Below are 23,630 nucleotides of genomic sequence, written 5' to 3' on the forward strand. Positions count from 1 at the left end.
CTAACACTTTTTTTTTTCCATAGCATGTAGATAGAGAATTTATGTTTAGAAAATTCCTAGTGAATTCAATGGGTCTCTTAAGAATTTCACCATTTTTATTCTCTTTCCAATCCTAGTAAAGTAGGCCACGGAAGCAACAATTCATTGTAATTTAATGTTTTTTCCTTTTGTTCTGCTTTGAGAGCATAATCTCCTAAAAGCCAGCTCTAAACTTGGGCATGTGGTATGCTTTCTGCTGTCACTTTTAAGACAAAAGTCAAGAGAAAACTGATGCAGCTGAACTTTTTCAGAATTGCAGTCTTTGCTGCAGAATTACAACAGACACTCTGCCTTCTCTCCCAATGCTGTGAATCATAAGGCCTTTCACCCAGTATCCAAAATGTTTTCAACTTTAAAACTTTCCTTTCCTCAAGATGAAAAGAAACAGCATTTTCATTTGAAAAGTCAAATGCAAAGTTTGAATCAAGACAAATCTATATAATTTTGAAATGGGAGACGTGTTGGAATCCAGATTGGTTTTTCCTTGGTTATCCCCAAGAGAAGTCACTTCTTCAGGATACCGAAAAACCACCTCAGAAAGCAAATAGCTAAAGGTATGTGTAATTCATGACCCATAAATGTCATATTATTGAAATTAATAGTACAGATGCTAAATAGAGAACAGGTTCTATATTATACAGCTGTGTATGTCCAAGTTCCTGTTATCACTAAATCTGGTGTTAGATTTTCCTTTTGAGGACATTGTGGGGCTAAACTGCTTGGTGAATATTTGTTCTTGTGTTACTTATAAAAAAAAATTCAATGAAGCAAAATGTTCCATGGATTAATGGGGAGCTTAGGCTTCAAAAGTTCCCTTCTTTATTTCCTTTGTATTAATGCAGGAAATCAAAGGAGGTCATAAAGACAAGTCTTATTATCAAAGGGTTCTGCATGGTCTTGGACATAGCAGAGAAAGAATGCTTGATATGGCAACTTCAAAGCTTAAACTAGTAGGACTTATAGTATTGGCTAGAATATGATACACTTAGTTTCTCTCCTCACAAAAGGAAGGGTTTGACTATTGTTTAATGGATTGTATAAATGTTGTCTTTTATGCTTTGGGTCTGTTATTGCATCTGCATTTTATGAAAAGCTCATATTTTAGGCTTAGCAGATGGACTCATTTGAATTAGGTTTGCTGAGAAGAATATTTCCAAAATATATTATGTAAAAGGCTACAGCAGTAGACTTGCCTTAAGATTTTCTAGAACAATGATTAGGCCCAAAGACCCTAGGATAAATAAATAGTTGCAATAACCAACACTCAGAACTCTCTCAGGTGAGAGGGGTAGAGACCTAATAGGAAAGTCGTGGAAGTTTCATGACATTCTTACATCAAAACCATGGAAAGAAGCCCATTGTCTTTCTGGCTAACTGACCCAGATTCCTCAGCTGTCGAGCAAGTAGCCTATGAAATTTGATTTTAATTTCCAAATGAAATGCATTTGACCCACTCTCAGCATCCCAACATACTGCAAAAACAGAAAGAAGTTTCATGAAATTGCCTAAACACAGTTCGCGTGTATGGCAAAAATGCCACGAGATGGGTCAGTTGCTTTAGAAGAGAAATATTTCAAAGAAGAAAAAGACCCCCTATTCTTTTATTTTAGGCCTTTAATAAAATATGTGGAAAGTGGTCACAACGACCGTTGAATCTTGGTAACAATTCGTTTTTAAAAGCAGATGTCTGCCTAACTTCCTTCGACTTTTTCATTGCAGGTGTATGGTTATTGTTCCCGCACAAGTTCTGTGAACATGTGGACAAAAGGCTTTTGGGGAACAATGGGCTAACAAAGGAAAAGAGTAAGAGAGTTAGCTGAATGGAATAAGAGAGGAAAGAAAAGATGAATGGGGCACAATGGATAGTTTCTCTTACATACTAAGATTCAACTTAGTAAGTAGTCCAGGAAAAAATTTAAAGAGCAGAATTGGCTTTTATTTCATAGACTAATGTTTTCTATTCTGGTCATGAGAAGTAATGAGACATGGGCTAGTAGGAGTTATTTCTCCCTATGCCTCCCGCTTTCTTACCCTTCCTCTTTTGTTCCCTCCTTTCATTCTTTCTTCCTAAGTAAAGGACACTATCATGAAGGATGTATACATGAACTTATGAAATCAACTCACAGCTATTCTTGGTATTAAGAATGGAGTATTTTGCCTCTAGGCCCCTCAGAAATCAAAGAATGAGCTTTGATGATTTATGAATTCCCCAAATTGTCAACATGTACCTATTAGTATTTTTCTGGGGGAGAGAGAGTGAGTTCTTATCTTTCACCAGATCATTTAGTGGTTCCATGACCTCGAAAAGTACAAGGACCACTAATCGCATAATGAAAAACAAAAGTTAGTACTATAATTTTTAAAAGATAAGTTGATATATGCATGAATTTTTAATGTATAATTTTTCAATAAGCTTCAGATTGTAATTTTCCATGTAGCACTACTAAAAGAAAAAAAAATTTCCTATTTTAGATTCTGTATCTTACTAAAATTAGTAGGCAGAGGTTTGGGGAAGAAATAGGACTTGCAAATAATCTCCTCCAAAGTATGTATGTATGTATGTATGTATGTATGTATTTATTTATTTATTACCTACAAAGAGAAACATAGTAAATTTACAGTAGAGAAACTCAGCATTATATCACTTTAACTGAGTGATCAACATAAGTAATGAAACACAGGTATACCATTGATAACATTGATCTTATTGCTTGAAAAAGAAATAACATCAATTCTGGGACATTATTGCCAAAGATGTAGAACCTTATTCCAAGCATGAGTCAAAAACCAGAGAAACCCAAATTGAGAAACAGTCAACAAAATAATCAGTAATCTTCAAAAGTGTCAATATAAAGAAAGACATAGATAAACTGAGGAAATGTTATAGATAAAAGTAGACTCAGGAAGTATGATGACTAAATGCAGGTGGGGTCCTGGTTGGATCTTGGAAAAGAAAAATGCCAATTAGTGAACAATCTGGTAAAATTTGAGTAAGGTCTCAAGGTTAGTTAATAGAATTGCATCAATATGAATTTCTTAGCTTTGGTTTTTGTACTGTGCTTATATAAGATGTAAATAAAAGGGGTAAATTTACTTCCAAATAAAATGTTAAAAAAATAGAGAACAGCTAGATGTGGTGGCGCATGCCTGTAATCCCAGCAGCTCTGGAAGCTGAGACAGGAGTATTGCAATTTCAAACCAGCCTCAGCAATGGTGAGGCACTAAGCATCTCAGTGAGACCCTAAAATACAAAAAAGGGCTGGGGATGTAGTTCTCATCTCAGTGAGAACTAAAATACAAAAAAGGGCACGGGATGTAGGTCAGTGGCCAAGTGCCCCTGGGTTCAAATCCTGGTACCCACCCCACTCCAAATAGAGAGAACAATATATTCCTAATGATATCATTTTAACTTTTGGATCCAGCTCTGTCTGAAGCCTGACAGTCTTCTCCCGACAGTATAGCCACGTGAGATACATTTCCTCTTTTCTGAAAAGTACTAAAATAAGATTCTCTATCTCTCCTTTTTTACTCTGGGCAATGTATACCTGAGCCTACTAATGTAGAATTCCTTGAAGATAAGTCAGTTTGATCTGTTTTCCCTTTTTGATTTTGTTGCATTCTTAATGTGGTTTCTCATTTAATGAAGCCTTGTCTTTATAGTGCTTTTGTCTTGATCTTGGGTGCAGATCACATCTCAGTTTCTTTAGGCATGCAATTGGCCATTGCTTTCCTGTCTTCCATAATTATTAGAATCTCTCTTGTAATTTTTTTGTCAAATTTGAATATATTACCTTTTTTTTTCCTCATCATTTTTGCCAAATGCTTCTTTGCAGAAATACTATGTTGTTTACTATTAGACAGACTTCCAGTAACTATGTGGACCAAGGGGATATCTTGCACTATTCCTCTCTCTCTCTCTCTTTTATTTATTTTTTATTATTATTTTTTTGTCTGCAAATAAGACAGATAAGATTCCTGCTGGCTTGTCACTACCATATCTGCTTTCTATCCCTCAAGAAGGAGGAAAAGAGAAGCCTCAGATAAGTGGCTCACATTCTGCTCAGAGACAGTAGCCCAGACTTAGTTACATGGCCTCTTCACCTTAGAATAAAAGAGGCAGAGAGATAATTCTCCCATTGAGAATGCTAGTACTCCCTAAAACTTGGTGTTAGTAGGGATTATTATGTAAAGGGAGGTAGAGAGATTGGGGGACTGGTATCTGCTGCACTGCATTTTAAATTCAGAAGTCATATATTTTAATGTGTGTCTCAGAAAGTTTTCTCTAACAGTTTTGTGGATAACAGAGTTTAGTGCAAGCAAAAGCAGAAATGTGGAGACTAAGAGACTATTGTAGTCAGATAGCTAATGTTGGTGGTTTCTTGGGTGTTGGCACATTGACTAGCAACTAGTGTTAATTCTCTCCTGGAAAATGAAATCATAGTAAAGCTAAATAAAATGTAGAGTATTTGTAATAATTATAGCTGTCTTACATAATCAATTTCTCTACATGGAGGTTAATTGCATTATTATCGACACAATGAATTTACAAGTAAGTATAATACTTGATTTAGGCTTTATTTTGGGCACCAAGTTAATGATTATGATTCACTTCACAACATGACATTAACTGGAATATGAGTTAAGAAAGGTTTTGCAGTAATGCAAGTAAGAGATGATAGTGGCTTGAACTAGGGCTATAGCATTACAGACAGAGGAACAAAAAAATTCAGGATTTATCTAGAGAGAAATGCAACAGAATAGAAAAAAGGAATGTGAGATGGAAGAAAAAGAAATTAAGGATTGGCTTGGAGGTTTTAGGCTTTATCAGTTTGGTGACTATTTCTGATATTTACTGGGCTGTAGATGTTTGGGCAAGAAATACTTTGCCAGAATAAGTGGAAATCTAGATTCATGCTTTGGTTATATTTGTCTTGAGATTCTAAATAAAAATAAAGTGAATGTCCAATAGGTGATTCAGCACAGAAGTTCGGAGTTTAGGTATCAGGTCAGAGGAAAGATAATCTGTGAATTAATAACATACAGATGCTCTTGGGACGTTTAAAGGATAAGATGAGGTAAGTAACCCAGGGGAAAAGAGAAAAATTCCAGAGAGTAAGTCCTGAAGAGATAAAAATGACAAAGAGATGGGGAATAAATGGGCTTAGTTTCTCTGCTTAACTAAACGTTCTATCTTAAGAGAGAAGTGCTTTTTATCCCCCCAAATGCTTAGATTTTTATGACGACTTTATGTGAGTGAGTGGATGTTGGTAAGAGTGGGTAGTGATGTCCTAGACTTTCCTCTTTTAGAAAAGGCCTCAGAGGATGTCCTTATAAAGTAAAAGCTTCCGACTTCTGCCCTTTGCATATTCACCACTCTTTTGGATAATGGTGTCTTTTTCTGAATGTCCCAGACCTGCTCACTGAGACCTGTTAAACATTCAGAGTCAGTTGATATTTTTACTAGGATAGGTTAGTAGAACTATATGGGCAAATCCTAAAGGTTGAAGGCTTTACTTGTATATCCTTGAAATTGAGCCCAGGTCCAAGGACTTTAAAGGAATACCCTGAACTCTTTGGAAGTGGCCCCTCATGGGGAATAATGATACTCCAATTAGCCAACACCCAAGAGTAAAATTGGGAATGATGAAGTGTTATTTTTGTAGTGCTTGCTACTTTGAACTTTTTATTTGATCTCCTGCAGTTTACTTCTCTTTTTCCCTTCCTGTTTCATCTTCTATCCACTTGTATTATGTTTTTAGCAGTTCATCATAAAAAGTGGGAATTGCTTGGTCTCTCTTATTTTTTTTTAACACTTTTGACTAAAAGTGTATTTGTGACTGTAATTATTTCCAGAAAAGACTTGAAATGTGTGCCAGGAAATTGACTATTGTCACCAAATATATAAGCATGTAGGGGAATTGTGTGTGTGTGGGGGGGGGGGGGCGGGGGTTCTGCTGCTAAGACACTGCTGTTTGTCTGATTAAACATTTTAATAGGGCCAGAGCCTGTGTTGCCTCCTTTCCTATGTTCTCTCTCTCACTTGCCCCTTAAACTCCATATCATTTACTATGAAATCAAAACAGAAAAACAGAACAACTCATCCATTCACTCACTTACTAATTTGTTGCTTAGACATTCATCACTTATTGAATACTTAAGTTGCTTAGCACTGTACTGAGAATTTTAAAACTTTAAGAGGTGGTTTTATGGTTATAGCTTTTGCATTCACCATCTAAAACACAATTCTTAACCAATATTGGATTAGGTTTGAATTGGGTGAGTCAGGCTCGGAGTATGCATATGCAGGAAATTCAGATTAAGAGAAAGGCCATGGTGGGACTGAATTAGTCACTGGTAACGTTTTAGAAGGGGAAGACTTAGAGTAGACTTGAGGGAAGTGTAGACTTTGTGCAGGTTATCCAGTAGACAGACCACAATCCTTCACCAAATTTTAGTCACTCTGTGAGAATGGAAGGGGCTCTTAAGAATTCTAAGAAATAGTGTTGGTTCTGATCCTTCTCATCATATGAAAAATTATTTTTCAATGTGTTTTGCTTATTATATTCAAGTCTTCTCATGCTTAATGCCATAGTGACAAGGTCTATTTCCACTCAATCTTAGTGTCTCCCTTAGCAATAGCTACATATTCCTAAATCACTGACCGAGTGCTTTTTGTTGTTGGGGGGTAATTGGGGACTGAACTCAGGGGCATACTACCACTGAGTCACATCCCCATACCTATTCAGGGTCTTACTGAATTGCTTAGTGCCTCGCTTTTGCGGAGGCTGGCTTTGAACTCACATCCTCCTGCCTCAGCCTCTGGAGCTTTTGGGATTACAGGCATGTGTCATGGCACCCAGCTGACTGAGTGCTTTTAGAAAGTGACAAAAAGTGAGATGATGTCTGTTTTAGTCAGCTTTTTCACTGCTGTGACTGAAAGATCTGACCAGTACAACTGTAGAGGAGGAAGAGTATATTTGAGAGCTCATGATTTCAGAGGCCTTAGTCCATAGAAGACTGGCTCTATTTCTCAGGGCTCAAGATGAGCAGAGTGTGTGGCAGAGGGAAGCAGCTCACATGGTGGTGATGAAGAAGCAGAGAGAAAGAGAGGCTCTACTCACCAGATACCACTTCAATTAATCCCATCAGGGATTAATTCACTGATTAGGCTAAGGCTAAAACTCAGTCATTTCTCCTTCAAACCTTTCATTGTCTCACATGTAAGCTTTGGGAGGACACCACATCTAAGCCATAGCAATGTCATTCAGGTAATGCCCAAGTTACATTAGTCTCTCTAAGGTTGTTGTTTGGGAGCTCACTGGTAGTGACCAGCAATCAAAGCTCTGGAAACTTTATTCCACATTCAGGACCAACCTGATGTTGCCCAGTCTTATCCTAAACAGACATCTAGGTAGCAAAAACAAGCTGAGAAACAGGAAAAGCAAATATTGGATAAAAAAAGATCCTTGATATCTTCGAATGTAGTAGACATTCATTAAGGTACATTGGAGAAAGTTATAATATTGATGAGCATGAACTTTGGATATTGGGTTCAAATCTAAGTGGTGCCCATTTCTTCTGTCTATAACTGGAAAAACTACTTACATCTTCTGTATCTCAGTTTCTTCATTTTAAACTGAGCATAATAACCTTGCCTGTTTCACAGTGGTGTGAAAATTAAACAAGTTAGTACACACAAAGTGCTAAAAATGTGCATGGATAGCATCATCATCATCATCATGTTTACTTAATAAGTGGGAATAAAATAAAAGTATAAGGTCAGTTTTGGAAAGAGGAGCTATATGGGTGCTTTAAGTGAGGAAGGGATTCTGCATGGAAAATTTTAATGCCAAGCTGAGTAAGTTACAGATAGAGGTGATCAGCAGCCATTGGGTGCTGTGGTTCCAACCTTAGGTTTAGGGGCCAAACTATTCACAATTGGGAAGAAACTCATGGCCACAAGTTGGACTGGTGATGGTAAAAGAAGGAGAAATAGCTAAACATGTCAAAGAGAACAGAGATAACCAACCATGAAATAATTTTGAAGTTTAGTATGTGGAGGTATTTTATATCAGAGAAAGTGATTGTGCTTCTATTTATTCAGTAAACATTAATTGAGACATCCTGTTAGAGCTATCAAATTAAATAATTTTGTCATTGTGTCTGCTCTTGCAGAGTATATGGTTTGGGGGGTAGTCAGGTTTTTAAACATCTTCAGTAAAGTGTTAAGTTTGTGAAGACAGAGAAGCACAGAAGGCTGTGGAAGGCAGCCCCAGCCTGTCCTCTCCTGTCCACTCCGTGCTGCCAACTGGTACATCCAAGTGCCTTCAGAAGCCATCTTGAAGCCAACCTTCCACCGGAAGTCATTATGGACAGTTCCATTAATTTGATTTTCTCTTGTCCTTAAATCTGTTGCTCTACAAGCATGCATTTATATTCTAAGTTTTGTCTTCTTCTAAATATATAAATGTAGAGAAAAATGGAAAATTCCAGAGCATCTGTTCTACAGAGATAGGAATGATAAAGAGACTGAAAATAAGTGAGTTAGATTATCTACTTAACTCAGGGCCCTAGCTTAAGAGGTGCTCATATTCCACAAAGTTACATTTTTATGATGACTCAAGAAGACATAGGGACAGAGTTCTGATGTGTATGTCTACATCTACTTCCCTGTGTCTTTTCTGAAAAATCCTCTGGATATCTTTCAAAATGTACTCATTTATATCTTCTTCCGGAGATCTTTTGAAGTCCAGGTATCTCTCTTTGGTCAGCATTCACTCATCCTTTCCCCCAACTTCACAGAGCCTTTCTTGGATCTTTGCTCTTTGATTAATGCATTTTATCTTCCTTTTATCTACAAGAGCCAAGTTCATGATGAAAGTCCGGAAGTTGGATGTCCTGGCACCCTAAGAAGTAGCCAGTTCTGGGTCTCATTTGCAGTACATTTTTCTGTGATGAGCACATATTTTTTTTTTTCTTAGCAGATCCAAAGAGGTAGAATACATGTTTATCAAACTACTGAAAACCTCATTTATTGTAGGGGCAAAAGCAATCAAAGTCCAGCTCTTACTGCAAAAAGAATGAATAATCTTAGTGAACATTGTTAATAAAATTGAAGTCTTTAACAGCAATCTTAACAAGTCCCTAAACTTGATGGGGCATGAGTTTAGAGTCACATAGCAGCAAATTCAAATTAACAACTGGAAACCTTCAAAGTACATGCTCAAAGTGGTGGGTTACAAGATAATTCATTTTAAACATGATGGGAAAGGCAATTATCTATTGTCTCATACTAAGACTCATCTTTGCACTGACTCATTTCAGACTCTTTCTCCCTCTGGAGAATAACATCTGTACAAACTGTAAGATGCAGGATAGCAATGATCTGCTAGACATATGCAGAACAGATGGTTGAAAAATCATCTGCCCATTTCATTGCTTCATTACTAATTTCTGCCACCTTGATGCCCCTGCAAACCAATGACTGCACAAGGCCAGTCTTTAGGTTAACTCAGGGGGGCCACTTGGCATGGATGCCTGTGTAGGGGCCCAGGGGCCAATGGCTCTAGTCAATGTAGCCCAAATTCCTGGTTGAGTGCTTTTAGAGTGACAAGCAGTAAGATGAGGTCATTCAGGTAATGTCCAAGTTACATTCCAGTCTCCCTAAGGTAGTCATTTAGGAGCTCAGTGGGAATGGGCAGCAATCAAAACTCTGGGAAATTAGTTTCCATTCTGGACCATCTTGGTATTGCACAGCCTTATCCTAGACATTTACTGACAAGTGGGAAAAGCAAGTGCTTAAGATATAATGGGGGCTGGGGATGTGGCTCAAGTGGTAGCGCGCTCGCCTGGCATGCGTGCGCCCCGGGTTCGATCCTCAGCACCACATACCAACAAAGATGTTGTGTCCACCGAAAACTAAAAAAAAAAAAGGTAAATATTAAAAAAAAAATTCTCTATCTTTCCCCCTCTCTCTCTCACTCTCTCTTTAAAAAAAAAAAAAAGATATAATGGCCCTTGATGACCTTGAATGCTACTTGCTCCACCATTTCTCATCAAAACCAAAGGCTGTTGGACTGTCTGAATCTCTCACTAGAGGAAATCATCAGCATTTGCCTACAGGTGTTTCTCAATCTACTTCTTATGCCATAGATATATGTTGCCCAGAAAACAACGACAAAATAATCAGGGAAAACAGCACTGGAAAATGTCGTTTTAAGTTCTTCAGTTGACTGAATATTGGAAGAAGTCATATTCAATCAATGTGTCCTTGCCCAGAGTTAGGCTTAATAATAACTTAATTAAAGCCAGGTGAGTTGAAAAGGTCATTTTGAGAACCTGAGGTCTTTACCACAGCATTGTCTTGTTTCCATTTAATCGAATTTTAAGTGGGTTCATAATGAATGGGCAAAATCACCTTACTGGCTCTATCACTCAGTTTTAATTCGCAACTGGGAGTAAAAACTGTCCTGATTTAATTTAGCAGTAAAAGGGTTATTTTGAAGCCTGAGAAGAAGTAAAACAACATGCCGTGTTAGATTTTATTTTATTTCATGTTACTTTTCTGTGGTTTCTTTGAATTTATTGTATGCTAGCTTCATGCCATGTGCTGTGCTGGGGACAGAGCTTTGCGGTACATCATGTAAGATCACTTGATTGTTTGGACTTGAATAAAAAAATCTCTCACAGAAGAAATTTCCTAGAAGAATCCTGACATAGTAAAACCATCAGCTGGTGAAAGCATATTAGATTTAGCATACTCCACCTTCTAGATCTATTTCTACAAATGGCTGTTCTCAAACTGAAATGATTTTCATTCTCTTCGAAAATGCTAATTATAATGCTTACTTTGTTAGGATATTATTCAGTATAAGAAATACCAAGGTTTCTTTTAGTCATCAAAACAAATAACTTTTATTGTAAAAAATAGCATAATAGCAAAATAATATTTATCACTTTTTTGGTGAAGGGGCAAGGAAAGCCCAAAGCCAGCAAAGATTTTGAGTGAAGCTTTGCAGGGAAATAGACAACTATTTAAACGTGAACGGGCTTTTCAAATTTTGGCCTATATGGCTCTAATGTGCTTTTCTCTTCCTCTTTCCCTTTGCTTTTTCCTTTTATCCAGAAGATGCTAGTATGGAATAAATAACATGGTGAAGTGGCTTTGCTTTTTTATGGGTTCCTAAGGCTATGACTATTTTACAGAGATTAGTTCCACTGGAAGTCCCAGGTTTCCGGTTTCTATTATCCACACTTCACACGGTGGTTTAGACTCAATTGTCCATTGCAGACTTTGGAAAGCAGTGTGTTTAATGCAGTAAATTGTGCTGCTGCTTCCATGCCCATCTCTCATAGCCCATGTTCTGGGGCTGATCAGATACATAGCTACTAACACATAAGAACACATAAATGCCTCATTTCCCACCTATTTTTGAAGTTAGCTGCTCTTTGAGGTTTGCTTACTTTCATCATTTTTATTGGGCCTTTTGAGTGGATATCAAGAAACAGGTACCTTGGAAGGAAATATAACTATTGGAATGTAATTTTCTTTTCATCCAAAGCTGCTCCTTCTCAGTTTGGACTCTCCAGCCCCAGACCAGTGATGCTGAAGCTCAGTAGTGAGCTCAGGTTGCCTCGTGAACTTGAACAGGGAAGCAAATGTGTCTTGATGCAAACATTCTGTGCTGCTAGCCAGATTAAATCCCTGGCAAGCTCTTTCACATGGAATTTCTCTTCTAGAGGTTTGTCAGCATATTCAGCAAAGAGTACAAAGTTATCTATTCCATGTGCGTGGTAATTTAGCTGGTCAGCAGCAGAAGAAATGGGAATGTACACAAGAGGCTTGTAATAGCTGGTAATGAGGTAGACACAGCAGATCACCCCAACACAGAATAACCAGGAGGCAGCAGAGGGAAGCTCAGATTCCAAAGTCATCGTGATGAAGTCCTGTGTAAACTGGGGAGTGAGCGGTGAGTGAGCACACCCACACCGGTGCTGTTCACTCTGAGCCTGGGCAGCTGTGTGCTCCCTTGCCAAGGGCACAGGCTGGGTTAATTGTCCAGTGCAGCAGCTTGTGGCCCCTCAACTAGCTTCCCAACAGACAACAACTGTTCTGGTCTCAAAACTCCTTGAAGTGATTACAGTTGCTGTTTTTCTTCTGTTTTCATAACTTTGACAATATGTCAGTAACTTATGTCCATAGATGGCAGTGGATTTGGCAAACAAGACTGAAAGCCACTGAGGCCCTGTCAATGCAGATCTCCTTCCAGTCTCCAGGCATTTCAGGGACTCCAGCAGTAGCATTTGCATGCAGTGCTGGCTGCAAACTTAGGCAGCTATGCTACAGTGTTGGAGACATCATTGTCTTTGTTGTAAGCAATAGCAGAGGATTATTTTTATAGTAGACAGGATTCTTGAGTCCCGAAAGATTCATACCCTGTCCCCTGCTTCAGTGACTCCACATAGTTTTGATTTTACAAAGCCATTTTGCAGTTTTCATCATCTTGTTTTCCCTGACTGCTTCCTCCCTCCAGTATTCTAACTGGGCCGTGAAAAGGTACCAGAGAACAAATGCTAAGGGCCAAGTAAAGAACATCCTAATTGTTTTAGCATTTTGAAAGAGGATGTGGTCCAACTGAATGTTGTTTGGTGGGCTCCCCCAGACCTCCTATGAACAGTAGCCAGACCATTTTCAGCTCAATTTACAATTTTGTCCTTCTGTACCCAAATAGTGTGCATGTGTGTATGTGTGCTCACATGTAGGTGAGTATATGCCTTATCCTTGTAATTTATAATAGGTTCGTGCTAAAGGAGCTATGTCGTTCTACGCAGGTTCTATGGAAATACTAATGTATACTATCATTTGTGCTACACGCAGCTGTTAATCCCCCATGTTTCTATATCTCTAAACAAAAAACAAACCTGTGAACTGTCACTGATTCTGACAACTGCCAATAATACTGATTGTAAGAGGCTGAGGTGACCACAATACATTTGGATATTCTCCATTCATTATTTTTCTATGTGTTAATCACAGAATAAGAAATCATTAAAATTAGCCACAGATATCTTTAATGGTAGAACAACTAACCCCTCAGAACATGCAGTAAAAAGATGGGAAAGAAAATGTGCTATTTATACTGTCCTGAGTAATAAAATAATAAGGAAAGGGTCAGTGTCCTTCTGTGAACATGCTCTGGGTAGGAATATGTTCATGGTTTATATTTTCTTAAGTCCTTCTTTTTCCTTATGCTCCATCTGTCCTTGGGGACCAGTATGGCTAGCAATTGGTGAGTGGAGATGGAAACAATAGTTCAAATTTTCGTCACATATATTCCTTTTCTCCAGTAGTACAGCACATAAGCAAAGCACAGGACATTCTATGCTTTTGTGAATGTGATTGGTTAGCAGGTGAGGTAGAAGGAGAAGAAAATAGACTCAGGGCTATCCTATTATACTTTAAAATATAAGGGAAGAGAGGCAAAGTGGGTAGAATTCTGGAGAATTTGTTCAGATACACAAGTAGAAGAAGACGTAGCTACATGTTTCTTGGATTTTCCAGTTAAACCAGAGGCTGAGAGGCCTTGAGTCTACATTTCTATTCTCAACTCCTGAGTGTCCTTAGTTGACACTATGACCTTGCAGCATTAGTTATCATTTTTCATTTGTATGTTTGTTGCAGTGCTAGGGATTGAACCCAGGGCCTCATGCATGCTAGCCAAATGCTGTACCTCTAAGCCATGTTGCCACTTCACCTTTAGCTCTCTGTACGCATTGATTCAATAGTAATTTATTGATGAATATATAAGGCATCTATTATTTTTTTCCGTTGTGGCATTTTCTACGTAGGAAAGATATTGGGATGACAGATTGGTGGCAATTGGGAAAAATTGGCAAATATGGTGAAATTAGAATTACATCATTATAATAATATTTATTTTTTTTTGGTCTATTTCAACCTCACCTCCACGCAGACACTGAATTGTTAACATCTTGCATAGCAAGGCATTCTGAAGCCCCTGTTAGGGTAGATACACTAATTTACATAGTTGGTGTCTATGTCATACCAGTTACAGTGTTTTGAATATCACACTTGAATGAAGTTAGAGTGTGTGTGTGTACATATACACATACGCAGACACCCCCCTCAGCAATAGACCTGCATGAGTGTTAAGGGTAGGGCCATGTTATTCAAGACTTCTTCTATGAAGGAACTTACTATACATTTTTTGCAATCAATAACACTAGTTTTCTCAGAACTGTTAATACTAATACTCGACTTGGACATTTCTTCACAAATAGCTCAAAATATTTGAGTAGCAGGTATTTTTACATGCTTCATACATAGTAACATTTCATACTGGTGAAGTTCTTGCAGGTTTAGGAATGAATCAAGGGACAACGCTAAAGTTTTTTTATTATTTTCTCTCAGTATATTACCCTGTATTGATATTGATTAAGCCATGCACAATATGGTGACATTAACGAGATGTTATATCTTGATCTAGTAATCAACTTCTTTGGCATACTAATTAATATTGTGCATATATACTTAGTCCCCCAAAATTTTATTTCTGGTTTGATAATCAGAAAAATTTCATTTCTGGTTTGCTAATGGAACCTGAAACAGCAGTGGTTAAGTTTACAAGATTAAGAGCATACTGATCTAGAGTCAAATTTCTGCGTCCTATGGCATTCACACATGATGATTTTTCTAAGGCTGTTTCTTCATTCATACAATGATAATTATATGAGCAGTTATTTCACAAGTTTGTTTTAAGGATTGGAAAAAGTGATAAATGAAAAGTTCTTATAACTACTTTTTATAATACATACTAATTTTGATTATATTTTCTTTCTCTTTATGATAAAATTTTTAAGTGGGCTCTTTTTGTTGTTTGTTTAATTTCCTACCAGAAATGTTAAGGGATATTCAGTTTGATTTAATGGCAATTTCATTTCACTTGAACCATTGGAATATTACTTTAAGAAAAAATTTCACTGGAAAAGAATGAAAAAAATTCTTCTAGACATATAGTAATTTTAACAAAGGATAAATTTTTATTACATTCATGCACCTGATCCCAGTCCACTGGTCTGTGCTTCTTTAGCTTTAAAATACATGTAATTTGGATACGTGTTCTGTGACTTATGTTAAGGAAGGTTAGAAAATATTTGTGAGTCTGAAATGAGTTGGACCAAGCTAAAATCTGTTCTTTAGGCCTTCAAACATTTTTAAAGCCTAATGACAAAAAAATATAGGGGCAAACAGAGTCAAGTCTATAAAGGTACTAGACCTCAGGCAGTTTTCCAGAAAATAAATGAAATTTAGAAATTCACAACTACAAAGAATGTTAGATGTACTTGCAAATTTTCCAAGGCCTTCTATGGTATTTTTTTTACTTTATCATTTTCTCCACAACAGGATTAGCTTTCTCATTCCACATCACAACAGTTTTATATTTGAACTGTTATACCACTTATTTATAATAACTTCAGTGTTATGTTTTGGCATCAGCACAGATGGATGATGGTAAAAGCATCAGCATCTTAAATAAAGTCTTATATTAAAGTTCTTTGATTTTACTAGACTAACTTCCTGAGCATAAGGATTATTCTGGATCCATTTTTAATCTACTACAGAGTCTAGCATTATACCTTCCAGTATTTGGACTATTGATAAATGTGTTTAATTAACATGAATTGGAAATAATATCATTGAGTTCTTTGAATTCAGCAAATGTCTAGAGTTCATTGTACTTTATTTGGCATTACTTCTTTGCACAGCAGCTTCTGTCACGGGTTTAGCTTGTGAGTGTTCATATGAATCCAGATATCCATGTGTGGATATCTGGATTCACATGAATACGTATGGGATGAAAGTTCCATAAACATATGTTTAGTTAGAGTACAAGGATTTTCTGTAACCATGATTTATATCATTGAAAAAGAACATCTGATAAATTTCTTTCCACTGAAATATTTGTGTCAGAAAAGCATTATTTACATAAAAAAATTATGCCCACTTAATTCAAAATTATTATATTAAGCGATTTACTCAGGAAAATATGACCTTTCCAAGGTTTTAAGTTTTTAAAAATTTTTTTGAGTTGCATTTGTTTTTATTTGTTTGTTTTTATGTGCTGCTAAGGATTGAACCCAGTGCCTCACACGTGCTAGGCAAGCACTTTGCCACTGATCTACAGCCCCAGCCCAAGATTTTTATTTAATTGTGAAAAACTTTCTAAAATCCTGCAAAGAAGATAAAAATCGTTAGTGGTGTAGGGACTGGAAAACATCTTATATTTTGGCATCAGCACCGATGATGGTAAAAGCATCAGCATCTTAAATAAAGGGAGAGAAGGAAATGACAGGCATCTGCGTCATTCTCATTCTTAGGGATCTTCTCATCTAATCGCTCTGCCTTCTATTTCACTTTGTCATCCCTAATAACTGTGGTTTCCTGGAGGTTCTCTGTTACAGTCTCTGGTCCAATTCATGGGCTAAACCCATGCAGAGCTCACACTGGAGCTTTTCAGCTCTGTTTACTCCTGAGGCATCTCTCAGAACTCTTCTCACTTGGCCCTGTCACAGGACAATATTCCTTTGGAAGGAAAGTGCTGGCTGGATCTCTGTTATCACCTAATTCCCTTTCATTTGATGAAATCTTAGATCCCTCTTTCAGAGAAGCATTCAACGAGTTGAAGTTGAAACAGTCAAATGCATCTATTGCTAAAGTATATGTGAAATCATGCTTATTCTGTGGCACGCTGGAAAGAAGTAGTAGTTTTTGGTCACTGTGCATCTGAAAATAATAGTTCATCAGGAAGGGGTGCTTGATGAGAAATAAAAGAGCCTCTTGTAGTATAAACACATTCTTTTAGTGCCACTCCAATGAGGCAGGGGTTTGCAATGAGGAGATCTTGGTTCCAGGTGATAGCAGTTGCTGTGAATACCCTGCTCTATTGCTCCCAAACCTACCTGAGCTCATCTGCAGCTGTGATGGATAGTTTTCTACATGATGATTCTCATGTCAAATATATGTGGTTCTCTATTACTTCCTGGAGCACTTTCTCTGGAGCACTGGGAGCTTACCCTGTGTTCATAACTGCAGAGGTGTTGAAGACCCCAATGACAATGCTCAGTCCTTAGGGGATTGGAGGGAGTAGACAGAAGCACAGTCTGCCAATTCCATAGTGGGACAATTCAGAGGAGTGATCTGAATGGTTTCTCAGAGAGAAACTTGTTGCCCTTCTTGTTGTTCCACTTGGATACCTTTTGTTGGATTTTTTTTTTCCTTCATTATATCACTGTCTCTCATGTTTCTGAAGATTACTTCCCAGAGAAACCACTTGAACCCAAGCCATAGTCTTAGGATTTGCTTTGAGGAGAATACAAACTAACACATGGTACCAACTATATACTTGAATAACTCTAAAACTTTGAGGAGATCATTTTATTTTTCAGGCTCTAAGTTGATTAACATATCAAAGAAGACATTTAGACTAAATTGATAATTTTCCTATTTATGTAGTTGAGGAACTATTTTTTGTAAACAAATTAAATCTTAAATAGACCCTTAAATTCAAATATAGTTAAAAGTAATGAATATGCTTCTTGGGTAAAGTTATTTTGTTGTTTCCCTAGCAGATATTTACTTTGTAGACCACTGAGCCATATTCTTGACTTCCAAGGATTCCTTGTAGCAAATTTTAAAAATAACTACACTAGATGATCTTTAAGCCTCATGGAAATTCTAAAATTTGGGAATTCTAACCATGAATAAAGTCACTGAGGAGTTTTCAACCTCTACCCTAATTGCAAGGTTATTTCCCAAACTTCAAGTCCATTCAGATCCAGTTTAAAGTCTAACAGTCTTTGATCCTTACACTGTTTGTATGCTCATCACCAATTGGAAAGTGCCTATACACGTGTGTACATGTGTCTTTTCATATTCCAAACACCAAATCACACATATAATTTCATGGTATGTGGCATGCCATAGTTTACAAGGAATTTTAGTATAAAGACTGTGGTTTCTGTTGGTGTACAGGATACTTATGGGGGTAAAAGTAGCCCTCATTTGAATTTGTTTTAGACTTCATCAGAGGGACTTCCAGACTTTCTCTCTGCAATTTCATCCATGGGAACAAGTTCAATAATACTTTCAGTTTTAGAACAGATGAAAACATATATATGGAACTTATAAATATTTTAGGGAACCTGTGTGTTATATAATATTTTCCATTTCATTCTTAAATCTTAACTTTTGGACACTCATGTAATTCTCAAAAGTTGTTTTCCTCTCTGCACCAAGGTATTTTGACTAGAGTTATAAAATAAGATGACTTTTTCCTAGAAGCATTCTTAAGTTTCTTTATTTCCTCTTTTCCCACACTTTCTGTCTAAATTCAGGTCTGGATTTTCATCACCTTGTCTTCTCCTATTATTTTTCTTAGACTATATCAATATACCCCATTGTCTTTCCAGGTAGACCATGAAACCTCCACCAATTGTGTTCCCTAGGATTGCTCCCTGAAGATCCTTCACCTTGCCACTCCTTCTAGGAACCCTTTCTCCTCAGCTCTTAAACTCCAGACTTTCACTTACCCTGTGTAAATTACCTTTCTTGTATTTGTAGTTTGTTACCTCATTTCCATTATATGCCACATCATGCCTTTATGATCACAGGGTATTCCTTTTTTTTTTTTTTCTGTTCTTAAAGATCCATAGAACACAGGGTCAGATTCAATAACAGGATTCAAATTCAAGAAACGCTGTAAGCTCAATATTTCTTAGGGAATCTGAAAGTCAGGGAGAAAGAAAATAATTTATACAACCATCTTGACCCAGCCAGAGTTCCACTTTTCCAGGAGAGCTGATGGTTTTAAGTTTCTTTTACAAGCTCTTTATTTACCCAGCAATTTTCTGTAGTGTCTAAATGCTTTGAAATAGAAGACGGCTGTTATGTCAACACTTTTCAACCTTCTCGAGAACACACACTTCCCTCTCCTATGCAGAGTTTTTCTGGAGTCATTGAGCTGCACACTTTGCCCTTTAAATGGTTTCCTTTCTAAGCTCCAGCCTTTCATTCATAAGATGTATACCTGGCCATATGATGTCATCTGGAAGAATTCCTCACCCAAACCACCCGGGCTGGGGGGGAATGTATCTCTTACCTCCCACACCTTACTGTAAGTTCCTACAAGGCAGGGAGCTTATTTCCCAGAACCGAGAAACATGTTGAGAATGTGATAGTGCCTTAATGCCTTAATATATGCTGGTCTAAGAAATCATTAAATTATTGTAACATTTGTGTGTGTGTGTGTGTGTGTGTGTGTGTGTGTGGTGCGGGGGATCAAAGCCAGGGCCTCATACATGCTTAGGCAGTGCTCTACCAATTAGCTACATCCACAGCCCTTTTAAATTTTTGAAAGAAGGTCTCCCTAAGTTGCCCAGGCTGACCTTGAACTTAAGATCTTCCTGCCTCAGCCTCCTCAGTAGCGGGGATTACAGGTGTGCCACTCAGCACTGGACCACAACATACGTTTTAGGAGTTACTTTTGGATGAGGCTTCATTAAAAACTTTCTTCAGGGTTAAAGATTTCATTATTTGGCTGTTTTTAGGTAACTAAGACCAGCTTTTTTGTTGTTGTTGTTTCCCGTTCCATGTATGAATTATGTATCTGAAGTTTCTTTCCTACTGTGCTTGGCTTTGATGGCATCCCAAGCTTTGAGCTTTCAGTATCTTTTTGTCAGATTCTGATACTTTATCTCTTTCCTGGTCTGGCTTTCCCACCTCAGACACTGATGTGAAAAACAAATCCCTTTCATTTACTTTCCTTCTATCATGTGCATCTCTATGTTTAGCTGTGGTCGTATCGAGTGTCAGCGCATACCCTGTGGAGATGACCAAAGGTCCTGTGACAGATGCCAGGGCAGTGGTATACTTACCACAGAGTAGTTTGGGGGCATTCCAGTGAGCAAAACAACTATTTTCTTTCCTGTTTTAGTTCCAGAATCCTTTGGCAAATTCAGCCACCATGTATCTGCATTGTGTTTTATATTATTTCTGGGCAGGAATCACTACTGATTTGCTATCCCGTTTAGTACCAATGCTCCTAAGGGTTGGCCAGCATTTAGTTATAGGTATAGCAGTTGACAAGTATCATATGTTTTTCTTCATTTTAAAATCTTCATATTTTTATATCCTTCTCTTTGGTGGAACTTCTCTTGGCACATTTGTTTTTAGTCATTTTTGTTCTTTATTCTTTTCTTGTGGTGCCTACAGAAAGGTGTTGCCAAGTCAAGATCTCAGGGTGGTGAATCACACCTGGGAGCCTCCTTAGAGTCACATATTGGGTTCTGATCGATCTGCTTCGGGGTATGAGGAATAGTGAGGTAGCCCCAGCAGTCTGTGTGTATGTTCTCTTCCTATTCCACCACTCATCTCAGTTTTCCTCCATCGTTGATGATGAGGTTGAACAGGACCCTGTCTTCTTATTAAAGTACATTTTTAGATGGTGGTAGATGACAACTACAAAAATAATTAGCTGCTGCATGCTACGTCTGTGCCAGGCAAGGTTCTGTGTGTTTTACATACATATTTTATTTAATCCACACAGAAAGCATATGAATTAAGTGTTATTCACCCAATTTCTCCAGATGTCTCTGTTTGCTCTTCCCATCTGCTTGCTAACCTGGAATTTCCTGTCTATTCCTGCCATAATATGTGATTTTTCTCAGTCTTAAACCCCTTTGCTTTTAATACATCATGTCTACTTTATACCCTATTGTTGGATGATGATTGAGGGATTATTAATATTCATCTTATTTCTTTTTCCCATTCAATGGTTTTGATGCTGCCAGTAAACCCCAAGTGGCAAAGGGAAAAAGAGGTAAAATGCATATGGAGTTATTTCTCCCCATTCTTCAGACACCATCCTCCTGTATTTTCTTATTCTTCTTTTAAAAAAATTAATTTATTTATTCTAATTAGGTTTATATGACAGCAGAATGCATTTGATTCATTGCACTCAATTGCAGCACAACTTTTCATTTCTCTGGTTGTCCACAATGTAGCGTTGTACCACATGTGCTATCATACATGTACCTAGGGTAATGATGTTTGTCTCATTCCACCATCTTTCCTGTCCCCATTACCCCTGTATTTTCTTCTTATTCTTGTTTCTTCTCATTCTACTCTCCCTACCCTTGACCCTAACTTCATATACGTCACTCCCTTCCCCGTTTACCATGATTGGGAAGTAGACTCTTCCAATGTGTCTTTTCAACACTTGACTTACAAAGACTTCTCTGGGTTAGTTGATGAAGAATTAAGGAAAAGCGCAGTGAAATGGCTTGCCAAGTTCATTGACATATGACAGAGGAATTCTTCTGCAACAGAGCTTATCCCTCTGGAGGTCCAGCTCAAATCTCACTGCCTCTGTGTCTTTCCTGAGTCCCCCTCCACATTCTCTAAAGGCAGAGTTAGTTATTCCCTTGGGCCGGTATTATCTTATGTCACTTTATATATCCCTCAGCACAGCATTTATCTCAGGATATGATGACTAGAGTTTTATTTCTCTTCCCTGTTAGCTTGTGAAACTCTTCATGGCAAACACTCTACCATTCATCCACGGATCCCCTGGGCCTGAAACAGCGCTTGGCACGTCTTATGTGCTGGATGAGTTAGTTCTGTAGATGACTGCTTCCATGCCACGTCATTGGCTGCTATTTTTACACTTGTTCCCTTTTTTTGGGGGGGGCAGTGGTTACCCGGGGTTGAACTCAGGGGCACTTGACCGCTGAGCTATATCCCCAGCCCTATTTTGCATTTTATTTAGAGACAGGGTCTCATTCTGTTACTTAGCGCCTCACTGTTGCTGAGGCTGGCTTTGACCTGGCGATCCTCCTGCCTCAGCCTCCCGAACCACTGGGATTACAGGCCTGAGCCACCAGTCCTGGCCGCTTGTTTCTAATGTCCTCCTTTCTATGGATCCTGTTGTGTGGTGGGTACTGGTACAGGTAAGAGGGTACTCCTGTTAACTCAAATACTGAGACAATATGGATCCCAATCACAGAAGTTTCACCACCGAGATTCCATTTTTAAATTAAAAACCTTCAGGCCCAATCCTCTCATGTTGTAGAATTTCCTTTATTAAAACTATGGAATGAGTTTAAACAAGAAGGTCAAATTTCAAAATAAAAATTTTACTATTTATGGTCAGAGTTTTCTCAAGGCAGTGAGAGTTTTGTGTATATCTACACACACATACACACACACAGATGCTGGTGCACACACATATTTGTAGCCTGAGGTCATTTTATGTGGTTAGGTAAGCTTTCAATTTACATATGAAATAATACCAAATTGTTTACATCCCTGGATTTCCGACATGATTTTAGCTTGACCTGTGGTAAATTTCCCCATGTAGGCAAAGAACAAGACACACCTTTATCCCAGATTTTAACTCACAAGCAGAAGTAAGTTATTAAAGTAGTCAGGGACAGAAGAAAAAGAGAAATAGCCGGGCTTCTAATAGAAGAAAGCAAGCAAACGTTGATCTAATCAATTGATTTACTTTTAAGTAAGGGAACAGATGTTTTCTGTTAGGTCCCTGGTGAAAATTCAGTAGGCGCCAGTGATACTTTAAGGCCGATGGCTTCTGATAAAATTTGGAATGAAGGTCTGGGCTGTTCTTGCTAAATGGGTTTTTGCACAGCAGGCTTGTTACTGTGGTTGATTTTTCTCTTGAAACAGGAGTCAGCTCTTTCTTCTTTGTCTTTCCATATTTCCCCCCATCGCCCATTCCCTTTTACCCCTTATTGCTTAAGATAGGATCCTTTTTGTACTCTTGTGTTGTGTGAAACTTTTAATTTTGAAGTATGTAATTCTCTATCTACAAATGGCTATTCAAGTCCCTCAGTTTCTGGCCCAGGAGAAATACCCGTGGTGTCTTCTGACTTTACCTGGGCTATAGCCTCCTTATGAGCAGTCAGCTTTGAAGACTGGGTGAGGTGTTCATTCCCCCTATGCTGTGTCCACAGCCTGTCCCCTAGCCACGCTGTGGTGACATTAACCAGAACCCCACACACTAACACTTCAAAGGCTCCTCCAAAGGTTTCTGAGAGTCTACATTCTCCCAAATACCAGCTTTTCCTTTTTAGCTTCTTGAAAATCACTTGCAGTAATATGAGCTTTCTCCTTCTCATAAACACTCCAATTATGTTCATATTCTTAAAATTTCTTTGCCAAACATAATTTGTTTTTACACTTTCAAGTAATACTTCATCTTCTTTACATTCTTTTTTTCCCAGACAGCCACCCTCTCACTCCTCATTTGACAAACAGTTCTACCAGACTGTAAATTCCTTCAGATCAGGGAATATCTTATATGTTTTTGGATCCTATACAGAGCATAGTTCCCAGTGCATAGTGGGTATGCAGTAAATGTTTGTTGAATGAAGACAGATGGTCCTTTTATAATCAGATCCCATGTTTAGGCAGACTATCTTAGTCTATCACAAATGGCCCATTGAGGAAATCAAGATAGCCAAATAACTAAAGAGATTTGTTCTTTGGTCATATT

The 23,630-nt window shown here is 37.9% G+C and overlaps 1 long non-coding RNA gene across 1 annotated transcript in view; it reads left to right on the top strand.

Moving 5' to 3' along the window:
• Window positions 1-420: 420 nt before the first annotated feature.
• The window catches only part of LOC139706532 (uncharacterized), a 58,895-nt gene continuing 35,685 nt past the window's right edge, over window positions 421-23,630 (top strand). Inside the window, exon 1 of the long non-coding RNA XR_011708150.1 lies at window positions 421-593. This is a non-coding gene — a long non-coding RNA (uncharacterized lncRNA). The remainder of the gene's footprint in view (window positions 594-23,630) is intronic.

The sequence above is a fragment of the Marmota flaviventris genome, chromosome 7 (assembly GCF_047511675.1).
Source record: "Marmota flaviventris isolate mMarFla1 chromosome 7, mMarFla1.hap1, whole genome shotgun sequence".
Classification (NCBI taxonomy): Eukaryota; Metazoa; Chordata; class Mammalia; order Rodentia; family Sciuridae; genus Marmota; species Marmota flaviventris.